Raw genomic sequence first — 13,095 nt, 5'->3', positions numbered from 1 at the left:
CTTCCTTTTGGTTATTTCACTGAATAATGCTTATAAACACATTTTCAAAATTGTCATGAAAATTAGCATGAATCTGGAGGCGTGCCGCTTTAAGCGTATTTCGTACAAACACAGATTTATTGCTATTGAAATTTAAAGAAATAATACGACAAATCATTCAGAAAAAAAGGAAATAAAATTTGCTTCGAGATCCTAGAGTAGTGTACTTTTAACAAACAAAAAGTAAACAACTCTGTAGAAGTTACTGAACTGTACAGTAGAGTCTACAGTATAAATGCAGACAGGAATTTCAACGAAAAAAAATTTCAAAGTATTTATTAATAGAAAAAAATGCTACTATTAAATCTACCAAGTGTATTAAAAACATTAATACACGTCAAAGTTGTGCCAGAAGGTGATAATCGGCCCTGAAATGAATAATGCCCTCGGGGCCATTATTCATTTTGCGGGCCGATTATCACCTTCCGGCCCTACTTTGCCGTGTATTAATCTCTTAATTTTACGGACGTGCAAAATAATTAAACGTAGTGTACTTTGAGACGTTTGGAGGTATAATTCTTCAGAGTATATACAAATCAGTGAAATTGGAATGAACAATTACGGGTCTTTTAGCAAAGCAAACATCCTGTTAAAGCTTATTTCTTTTCAATGTCAACACAATAATATATACAATGATTCCTATTTTGATTAAAATCTTAAGAAATTGTCTAATGCACTAACGAAATAACTCACTTTGATATTTCAGGCTAAATTGTACTCACTGAATTGTAAAGGAATTGACTGATTTGGTGAAATTAATACCTTATTTTTTCTAACTGCTGATTAAATGCAAATTTTCACCAGAACAAAACAATTAATCGCTTTCACAGCATTGGTAACAATATGAAAAAATGACATGTTGCTACGGGTAACCAATGCTGCTAATTGCAAATCAATGTGTGCAATCTTGAAGATTTATTACGTCTAAAGCCATATAAAACATGGTCCAATAACAGTGCACTGATTGTGTCATTGATATAATGGCATCAAAATTTAAGATAACATTATTCTGTGAATTGTTCGAGTATCACGGTGAAATTAGTATGTGGCCGTAAATGATGTAAAAATATATGTCAGTTATAAATACTCGGTTCACAAAGTTACTAGTATGTATCATACTTAAATTTCTAGACTACAGTCATTTATTTCTTTTAGAAACTGTTATTACCTTTAATACAATATGTACTGTGCATGTCATCAAACTATGCCTTAATTTACCATCTTATTGTAATTAAAGCTCTTCTTAACATTGATACTCTTATTTCATGCTTAAAGCTGCTAATAGTTTTATATGTTTTTATTTTCAGAACTGTTATATGTTAATAAATATGTTTTATGCCTTTGTTATTGTCGGTAAAAAGCTTATTAGCTAATGTTTCTTGTAATATGTAAACCGACTTAAAATAAAGTTTCTTGTATCTTGTATGTTCAATGAGGAAAGCCATCGACAAAGTTGGTTTACACCGTCCAATAGTCGCGTCAATTCTTTACGCCAGAGCGCAACAGGACAACGCAAAACGACCACTGGTTACAAGCAATTCATTAAGATAAGCTTGTGACCCAGACATTTTTGGGGGCGCAAGCTCCCAGTGTAACAACGATAAATTCAGCTTACTATGGTTTGAACGCATCTAGGCTTTGCGCGGAGTAAAAATAGTTCCAATATTTTGCCATAATATTCAGATAATCATAATACCTTATCTACTTTAGAATTGACTGGTCATTTTATTACTAAATTTTAAATCCTTTTATCACAAAATTACATATATCATTGTTTTACGCGATTTGAATATTACTACGCCAGCAGTCGATGAAAATTTAAAGAGAACAAGTTTATTTTTTCTACCTCCTGGTTTACGATGCATGAAAGCCAAAGTACGTGCATAAATTTAGTGCCAATTTTTTTAAGTCATAAGTTAACTAACTATCATAGAACACAATAATTCAGGAAAAAGTGGAATACGATTTTCAAATTAGATAACTTTTAGCTTAAAATGTTTAAAAAGTGTGAATGTCAGAGAAAAAAATTATATGCGTATAAATACGAACTATTTTCCCTCTGGCGTCATTTTCCCGCAATCGCCATCTTGGCAAGTTATTCCGAGAAAGATAAGGAAGATTTGCTATCGTTTAGGAAGTCCCAGGTGTTTAAAAGAGTTGTAAACACTTAATCTCCTTTATACATAACTGTTTAATAACTTCGTTGCTTTTTCTTGCATTTATCAGTAGCAAAATCGTCAGGAAAACGACCTATATTTTGGCTGTTTACAAAAATACAGCAGGTCAAGATGTTTATTGTTTATATTTTATTACGTTGATGTTGTAGTTGCAATCTATTCCGTATGTAGAATCAAGTTTTCTTTACAATCTGGTAAAGCTATTGATATATTTCGCTTGATAGACTGCAAATTTTAGTGCATTACATCGATTCAGTGCCTGCTCGGCCCAAAAACGTACTCGGCCCCCCGAGTCAGCTCGGCCCTTTTCCAACTCGGCCCACTTTTCAATTTATTGATGTATTGGTTTGTTTTATCACCCTTTATTGTTGAAAGCACATAATTAACTGATTGATATCTGGACTTATTCATAAATGTGGAAAGATATTTTCTTAAATTATTATTACATTTTTGGGGACTACCTTTTGAACACATCTCTATTAGCTATCTAAGCTGGACAAAATAGGTCCAAAACTTTGCCATGGTATACAGTAAAAATGATATTTTTCTATTTTGTGATAGCCTAATGATTTTTGCAAGTGACTGGAGGTACTGCCCCAGTCCTGTAATGAGTTAAATCCTATCAATGAGAGTCAAAGAACGTGCATAAATATAGTACCAACATTATTCAGTCATAGGTGAACTTACTATCATAAAACGCAACATCTAACAAAATATTGCAATATGTTTTTTTTTTCAAATCAGATTTAAAATGAAATATGAATACAATTATACATACTATTTTCTCATGTACGTAATTTTCCTGTATTTGCGTAATCACCATGTCGACAAGGTAAGCAGGTAAACATTGCAAAATTTTGTTCACTGTTGAATACGACTGTATGATATTCATTGTTTATATTTCACTATACCTTGAAAAATAATGCAATCTGGTATAACAATTACTTTATCCTTTTGTATTTCCCTTTAGTGATTAATAATGCATAAAATAGTGTGAAAGAAATCCGTTTCAACTCGGTACTTGTCTAAGTAGTCCCAAAATTTTAAAGGACTGGTAATAATTACAATTGTTATACAATATGACTAAAGTTCAGATCTACTTATTTCATACATGTAGATCTGATTTGAATTCCACAGTTTTGCCTTCATCAGATGTAGGATTTTATGATATTTATGGTCAATCAATAATTTTATAGATTTTTTATTTGTAAATTTATAGACATTTATATGAAAATAGTTGTTGTATTAAAATTCAAAACCACAGGTAATAAAATAATAGATTACTGATTATATTAATAAATATAACAGTATGTTATATTCAGAACAATTTGATGACTATCAATTTTCACTTTAAACAAAAATTTAAAAGTCATCATACGCTGATGAAACTTACCTAATTACCTTTGTTGATACAAACAATCAATAAAAACAACCTGTCTTTAGCAGTGGAATTTTATATACATCATATTAAGTCATCATTACTTTTATTGTTTAACATCTATATGATTATAATACTAATATTCAAAACTTTTGTTGATGGAAGTATGTGAATTGGTGGAGAAAGGAATAATTTACAATGGCAGTGGCTAGCAGTATGAACTAATATTGTTTGACTAAACATGCTAAAGGTCTGGCTGTACGCGGGTCACATACGACAAGCATATATTTGTACTCGCTGTTGAGGATAGCCGTATATCATTTTAAAAATGAGTTGCGGCTTGCCTAAAACAATAATACGCAAACTTGTTTTTCTTAAAGAAGATTTTATTGAATATCATATATAATTTACAGTTGGTATATTAATTTTTAGTGTTTGATGATTAGAAGATTTTTTTCCTTCTGAAAATCATTGCGTGAATGAATAGTTTAAGTCCGTGTGAAAACGCAAAGAGAAATAGACTGAAAATTATTAAATCATTTCTATGGACAATATTGATGTAATACATTTGTAATCCAACATGTGGGTCAATTTCCAGCAGTAGTTGGATTATGACAAAGTATTTTTAATAATTTTACTTTTAGCTGAAAATTTCATGCTGGATGTTTGCTTACCATTACATTTTGCATAAGAGCTCTATAATTGACATTAAATTCCACCGGCAAATTTATTTCTGAAAGATCTTTCCGATATCTCGTTATAATATAACGGGCTGAACATCATCATAGAATTATTAAGAAAAAATATATATGTTCATTCTTTGTAAAAATGTAAGAAGACTTGCAAGTTACTGACTTTATCATTACATTTATTTATTATTGAAAAAATGACGAATGGCTAGTCTCAACAGTGCGTATAGGCTAGACGTACCAAAATATATTGTTACAGTCCTGACGGCTTTCCCATTGCTGTCAACAAACTTTAACCTTGTTCATAACTTTTTCAGATCTTGGTGTATTGTCCTCATACTTGGTCACAACAACCCTTCAAGTAGACCAGACTAAACTTGACCTTCATGTTAACATTCAAGGTAAAATGTCTAAATTTTGCTTGATTTTTTGCTATTAGTGGCTATAACTCTGTTATTTTTGAATTAATGTCTTCAAACTTGAACACAACAGTCTTTCAGGATAGGACCTGATTCACTCATAAATGTCCTTGAAGCTTTTGTGATCAGAAGTTGTGCAGAATGATACAAACCCAGAACAATTTCATTTACTTGGTTTTGCAACTTCTGAGAAATGGATGTAAAAGATAGTTGTTTTCTTAAAATTTCAGGACAGTATAGTAGATTGTAAAGACATATAGTACATACTGTATATACACTATAATTACTATACTAGACCTGTCCTAAGACTTGGTAAATTGAATTATAGCTTACATGTAAATAAAGAATGTATTTACTATTTTATTATATCATAGATTTGGTTTAAAAATCTTTGTACTTGGGCAATTTTGAACAAATTGTTTCTTAAATTATTTATTTGATATGAACTAACATAATTATTGGGATACTATATGTATATCTCATAATAATTAATAATTATTATATTTTATCTTTCCACCTTTCTGTTTCAGAAGGTAGGCCTACATGTCAGATTTGTGAATGTGAAGGGCAGGATATAGAATTTAAGGATGCTTTAGGGTCAATGAGGATGGAATCAAGAGAGATAAAGGCTAAAATGTGAGAGTGTCAATCTGACTATCCTTGAAGTGAATAAATGGAAAAATGTTTCTTTCAATAGCATGGGCTTTTAAGGAAGAGGTACATTATTATTTTGAAGTATTTGTATATGATATTTCTTAATAATTATATTCTAATAGCTTTTTATGCCCCTACAAAGTGGGGAGCATATAGCGTTGCACTTGTCCGTTGGTCCGTACGTCTGTCCGTACGTCCCAAAGTCTTGTGAACACAACTCCTCTTTAACCGGATGGCAGATTTTGCTTAAACTTCCAGGGATGAACAACCTTAATGTGTAGATGGTAGTTAAGGAAGGAATTTTCGCTGCGACCAACTTTAACAGAATTATGGCTCTTTGTTGATTTTTTCACTATATACTATGTAGAAATTTTGTGAACGCAACTCCTCTTAAATCGGATGGCAGATTTTGCTTAAACTTCAAGGGATAAACAACCTTAATGCGTAGATGGTAGTAAAGGAAGGAATTTTTGCTGCGACCAAATGTAACAGAATTATGGCCCTTTGTTGATTTTTTCACTATATACCATATAGAAATTTTGTGAACGCAACTCCTCTTAAACCGGATGGCAGATTGTAATTAAAAGTTCCACATAAAAATCTTACATACAGATATGCATGCTCTTGTTTACGAGCACATCTGCACAGTGGGGGCATCCGTGTTCTTTGGACACAGTTCTAGTTTATTCGTGACTTGTTTAAAGGCCGACACAGGACAGTTTATTTTAAGTCAGTGAGCTTCTGTCATTGGATAGACTATTGTCACAAAAAGCCAAATTTATAAAATAAGAATTACAGTGTATTTAAATATCATCTTATACTAGCAATTAAGAACAAAAGTAGGTAGCAAGAAGAATTGTGACATGTAACATGTATTTAGGAATTCAGCTTTCCTTTCCTTTTCACCTCGAGACAATTCACATTAAAATATTGAATATTCACAGTAAGCAGTCTGACATGTATGATCATCTTATCATTACTTAGCTGTCTATAGCTTATCAGAATCACTCACATTTATAGATTTAAATAATTTTGTACAAATTGCTGCGTAGCAAACATATAAAATTACTTGGGGTGACTGTGGCGGATTGGGTTAGTTTCTTGACATTAAACCAACTGCCTTTCACTGCCGTAGGTTTGAGCTCTGCAAGGGTTTACGGATACTTTCATGTGAGAAAGCTATCCAGCTTATTTATGGAACATTGATGGTTGTACTCAGGTGCTGTTTAGTGCTTGAAATCATAAAAAGTATAGGGGCACCCGAGGTCTTCCTCAACCAGTAAAGCTTGAATTTGGGCATATTACCTGTGCTTTAAAGTGCCCCCCCGCCCCCCCCCCCCCCCTAAAAAATGAAATTTTAATTCTGCAATTAACTTTTTCTAAACAAATATTTCAGGAAACAGGGGCTTTTGTATGATTGAACAGTAATAGCAGGAGTGATGAGGGAAGAAAGATGTGTCTTAATGTCGGAAACACTAGAGAAATCGAAATATTAGGGTTTTTCAAAACTGAAAAGAAATTGGAATTTGGAATACCAGGAGACTGCCTGCTCTTTGCAATTGGGGATAATGAGTTCTTAGATGTGATGTTGAAAGCCTAATGAATATAGTATACTGACTTAATCGAATTTGAAAAAGAAATGACATTGAGGAGAAAACTAGTCACCAGTCTTTCACTAAAATGTGAGATAACTCTCCAATATTTGAAATATCATAGTATGTATAGAACTATAATGAGCCACCAGTTTTTCACCAGGAAAATAAGATCACTTATCTATTTTTGAAATATATATGAACAGAACTTTATCAACTTTAAGGTGAGAGTTTATCACAAAGAACATGAGATAACCTATATTTGAACAGAACCACATTTGTATATAGAGGCGCCAGTTTATCACCAAGAAGATGATCTAACTTATCAATGTTTGAAATGTGTTTGTACATAAAAATATCAAGGTGCAAGTTTCTTTTATTAAAAACAGACTTATTGATTAGATAACTTACAATATTTACAAATATTTATAATACCACACCCATTTAAAATATTTCAGCTAAGAGTGTATTATCCAGAATACATGTATTGTTATGATGTACTTATAGTATATTTATTGATATACATGTATTTATTGTATAGTTTTGATTTTACTAGATTTTAAAAACATTTAGCTTTTACTAGATCTTGAAAATATTTTGTACCATGCTCTTTCATTTAATTTTGAATAATGAATGATTTATTACCAATGAATACCTATAATAAGTATAGAATTAAAATTGATAATGTATTCTATCTTAAACTAATCTAAAAGTACAAAAGTAATGTTTAAACTTAAAGAGGAAATGGCCCCACTGGCCTGGGGTTTGATACCATAACTCTCAGTTCATTGCTGTTGGTAGCTTTTCTAGCCTATAAAGATACTCAAGTATGTTATATATAATCAGATGTTTTTTTTTATCTTGAAGCAGCATGCCTCCAGGTTATTGTTATTTTTCATGATAATTTTGAAAATGTATTTCAAAGTAAAATATTGTGAAGTTAACAAAGAAAGTAATGACTATTGTACATATTGCTAATGACACAATCCATATAATTTACCAAAAAGACGCCAAAATATGCAAAAATAGCCCGGGGTTAGTCACACAGTAGAAATATGGTGATCATTTGAATATTGCAAAATCAGTCATTAATGGCACATAATGTAAGGTTTTTATTGCACTTTTTACTTTTCTTAATACCTTTTTTATCAAGTTTGATTTTCTTTTGGCATATCTGGAGTCATGGAGCTTTAATTCTAAATGTAATTGTTTCATAGAGAAATTGTTGTTTGATCACAATTTTAGTTTTTGTTACTGTTTGAAAATGTATCTTTAAGTTGAAAAATATGGAATAGTTTGTTAAATCTTTGTTAGGCTTGTCCAGTGGATAGAAGATTTATTTGAAAAATGTTAGGACTAAAACTGCATAGAAATTATGATGTTAAGCAAAAACAACCCTTAAAATTGAAAGGGCATAAATTTGACTCTTTTTCAAATCTCACAAGAAGTTTCATTTATATTTATTCATTTAGAAAAATTATAATTGCCCATAAATGTACCGAATATGATATGAGAATTTTCTATGAATGCCTACTTTTGATTTCTACAAAGGTTTATGTTAATAGTATGATAACTTATACAGTGTGACACTATCATTTTAAACTGCTTTGGAAATATATATTTGGTTCCTTTGCATACACTTTTTTTTGACTTAGCAAAAATTTGTAATTTATGTAGCTCTGATGAAAATTTTGGCAAATTGTGTTACATACTTATTGAAAATTACATTCATTAGTATGATAGTCACTAGTTGCATAGTTTCATTAGCTCGACTATTCGAAGTAGTCAAATATCTCAATTATTGCTTGAAAGGGTTGCGATCTCTACATTCTTTGTGGGCTAATGTTCGTAGTATGAAAGTTCCAATAAATATATTGTTTAATCTTTTTGATTCGTTTGTACTTTCTGTTTTAAATTATGGCGCAGAGGTATGGGGTTATATAAATTCAGAGGTTATAGAAAGTGTACATAAGAAATTTTGTAAATGGATACTAAATGTTAAGCAATCTACACATACTTTAGCTCTCTATAGTGAGTTAGGTAGACTTCCACTCTACATGCTCTATATAAAATGGTTAAATATTTTCTGATGATAAATACCGTCAAGTCTGAAAATTGCATACTTAAGGCGGTTTTTCAAGATCAAATCAAAAGTCTAGAGCTAAACGAATCAATAAAACAATGGGTCTCATTTATACGCGATATCCTTCAGTCTTCTGGTCTAAGTGAAGTCTGATTATATCCAGAATCCGTTAAAATAAATGTATTTGTTCTAGTCTTACGTTGTAGGCTTAGAGATATATACATAAGTAATTGGAGAACGGGGTTGCAGATGTCAAGTTCCTTAAATATTTTCCGGGAGATAAAAGATACGTTTGAGCAGTCAAATTATATCAGACTATAAGAAAATACAAAATTTAGAAACGCACTGGCTAAATTACGTCTCTCTTCACATAAACTTAACATTGAAGTCGGCCGACACTATGATATTCCGCGCGATGAACGAAAATGTACACTATGTAATTTAAACGACCTAGAGGACGAATTTCACATTGTTTTTAAATGTACAGCTTATGTCGATTTAAGAAGGCTCTATATACCCAGGTATTATTATACCCACACACATATAATTAAGTATATATCATTAATGCAAAGTAGTAATAAGAAGATCTTTAAAATGTTGGCTCTGCTTTCCGATTAAGGGATTCACTATAATAATTGTAATTATATAAATGTCGTTCTCAATCTGAAATCATTCCTTTTATTTTGTTAATTTTTTTCCATGTAACTTTTGAGTATATATAAATATATTTTTCCTTTGTTACATTCTCACGATATATGTGTTAAGGAAATAATAATTCATGTATTATATGTAAAATCTTCCATGTCATACCAATATATATATATATGTTCTTTTTGTCATTGTGAACGACGATGGGCTTGTAATGCTTAAGTCAAATAAAATATTTGTTCTGTTCTGTATATAAATGTCAGTTTGAAACCGGATTACCGATTTATGTTCTTCTTTTTTGTCTCTTTTTATATACATAATTTTCTATTATATATTGTGCAGCAATTCATTGCGGGATAAAATAATTAACAAGAACACAATTGTTCTACCCCCCCCCCCCCAACCAACGGACCTACTTGCAACCAGTTAACGGGTTTATGATTTAACGTTGCATCGGTCTAAATTTACAGCATCCTAAACATTGATTGCAAAAACTGAACTTATATTATTTTTCTGACAAAAAATGTATTAATCATCTAGTTCCATAAAAAATGTACGAGCATGTGGTGAAATTTCATCTTTTGATGACAACGCTAAAACTACAATGTTTGGGATAGAAGCTTTTAAACAAAAAGTCCTTTACCAACATACTGTTGCCGTTTACTTGCTGGGAGGTAAAACTTTAATGATGAACTTAAAAAAATGTTTTTAAGATAAGTGAAATACGCCTCGCAATAGGAATTGAGCTTTTTAAGCTTCTGCATTATGTTAGTATGCAAGCGTATGTATTGAAGAAGACGTCAACTTTTCATTATTTTAATGGCATCTCCTTTTTAAAATATCGTGTCCTTGACCTGTTTGGACTTATCTGAGCCTAATGCGATTTGTTTGATTTATTACTAAAATACATGCTCCGTAAGAACTTAGATAAAATTAATCGCCTTCATAAAAACACAAATGGTATGTCTAATTCAGGAAAGCAATTCCATTAAATATGGCAATTAGTGTATATACTGAAATGAATATTATAAGCTACATTAAATTGCATTAAGTAATTAAGTGTTAACATGTCACCTGCAGTCGAGTAAAGAATTTTGTTCTATATAATATTATATTTTATCACCAATGGTTGGATAGTCAATTTACCTCGTTAAATACCACTGATAAATTAAAAACACTGCTTAACCTATATCCAAGCAAAGATGGTAAATATCTAGTGCAAGCTTATCATAAAAGAAGGTTAAAATGAGTATTTGAATGGCTTCCATTTGACTAAATACCAAAGTAACAATTTTGACATCTGACCGACATTATACAGTTCAAACGCTAAAGATTGAACTTTTATTCCATCCAAAAATAGATTTTATAACGGGCCCATTTGTTTTAAATTGATAAGTTATTTTATCGCACCTATATAAGAAGCTGAGAGGCGTGGTAGTAGTCTCTTTCGGATAAATAACTTCGAAGAAGGTAGCATGTAAATTTTCAAATTATTTCAACCTAAATTTTACCTAGGTACAGTAGGGTGAACGTTTCGGTTGTCAAAAATAGCGTTTTTCGTGCGTCCGTTTTTCGTGTAACGTGCGTGCGTATAGCGTGCAACGTGCGTTTGCTGAAACGCTTTCTCAAGCGTGCATCGTTTACAAGCGTTTAACGTTTATCGTTTTCCGTGTATCGTTTTTCGTTTATCGTGCGTCTGAAAGCGTGCGTTTCTTATTCCCAGAAACGTTTAGCGTGCGTCTGCGTTCGTCTAAGCGCTTAAGTACCGTGTTTTGCGTCTGTTACTATTGAGAAGTAAAAGAATATCTTAGATAGATATATTATGTAAATTTGTTTTATATAAAGAAGTATTATTGTGATATTTACATTAAAGTTTTAAAGACTGTCCGAATCCTATCCGAATACTATTTAGGGTGATAATTATTTTAGACAGTTCCTTCCTATTTTTCTTGACAGATTTATATTGATATGTAACAGCCTGGCAGGGACTCGAACCCCTGACACTCGGAATACGATTCCGCGGCTCTTGAGTTCCTCTGAGCTATTCGGCCGCTTACACGTTTTACTTGTTTAAATACTGAATAGTTATAAACCTACTGTGTATGCAAATATTTCTTCGAATTTCCCAGGGTTACTTAGCATTGTGAATTAATTTCTAGCTGGGCTATACAAATGTATGTCAGTCACAGGGTGAGAAAAAAGTGCATCCTGACATGGACTCGAACCCGTGACCCTCTAAATACCGTACCGCAGCTGTACCGACATTTGTTAATAGTTTCATTATTTGTACATGTATAGTGAACATTTTAATAATTATACATTGTACATTGTACTATTTCTATATTTTTGTACAAATAAAAATAGCTAGATTTTTTTCTAGATAAAAAATTCTATGGTGGCTAAAATATACCATGTTGTACTTTTTAGACATGTAATCACAACAGACAGGCTAAGCCACCCTTTACAAAATTCCCCTATCTGTCAGCTCATAATCAAGGCATAGACTACTATTTTTGTATGTGGCCTGGGCTTTTACTGTTCACTTACAAACCGTATAACACTGATAGCGAACAGATGCGCAGGCTGGTCTGGATCCATGCTGGTCGCAAACCCATTATGTTGGTTTTATCGTGACGCGGCTCAAATATATCTTAATCTTATATGAGGTCCATAATATAACCCACTTTGATAAACATATATAGCTTTCTTGATTTTTATTCTGTATATTATCTAAAATCACTTTTAAGGTTTATCAATCCGTAATCATTACTTAACATAATACCCCTTTGAGATACCCGAGATGAGCCTGTGTCGCCCTTTGCTAACTTAAAAGTATATAACCTATCCATATATAACCATATAATTCTTTGAAGATTTTTCTCAGCTGAGTAAGATAGGTATGCTGTAGTCCCAAGTCACTTGTTTAACTTCCCTCAAGTAAGTTATAAACCTCATAACTGATAAAATTCTAACTATAATATACTTAAATATCACCTATGTATTTATATAAATTTACAAAAACCCATTTTGCATACTAATATATCTTTTGGGACCTGTACAATTTCAATTGATTGTAATTTTAATTTTCCTACAATATCAATTTTATGCTTCATAGGTAGGTCAGTTCATTAAAAAGAGCATAATACAAGATCCCTATGAAAAGTAATGTACATGTAATTGATAAATTCAATCCAAATAAACTTTATTAATTAAAAGCTTTAATTAGATGACTTAAAAAAGAAGATTTAAATAATTGTCCAGGAAAAATATAAATGTTATAGTAAATTCTATGTGGACCCCAACTATTAAAGAAAGCAGTGCCACATAAAATGTTGATACACCGGGTGATTTTACCTTAAACTTAACCTCATAGGAAATGATACAGAATTTTTTTATAAAACATAAATCTTTTATAT

The sequence above is a fragment of the Ruditapes philippinarum genome, unplaced genomic scaffold, assembly GCF_026571515.1.
Source record: "Ruditapes philippinarum isolate M1 unplaced genomic scaffold, ASM2657151v2 ctg607_1_1_1_1, whole genome shotgun sequence".
In the NCBI taxonomy this organism is placed as follows: domain Eukaryota; kingdom Metazoa; phylum Mollusca; class Bivalvia; order Venerida; family Veneridae; genus Ruditapes; species Ruditapes philippinarum.
Note: the sequence above shows the minus strand (reverse complement) of the source record.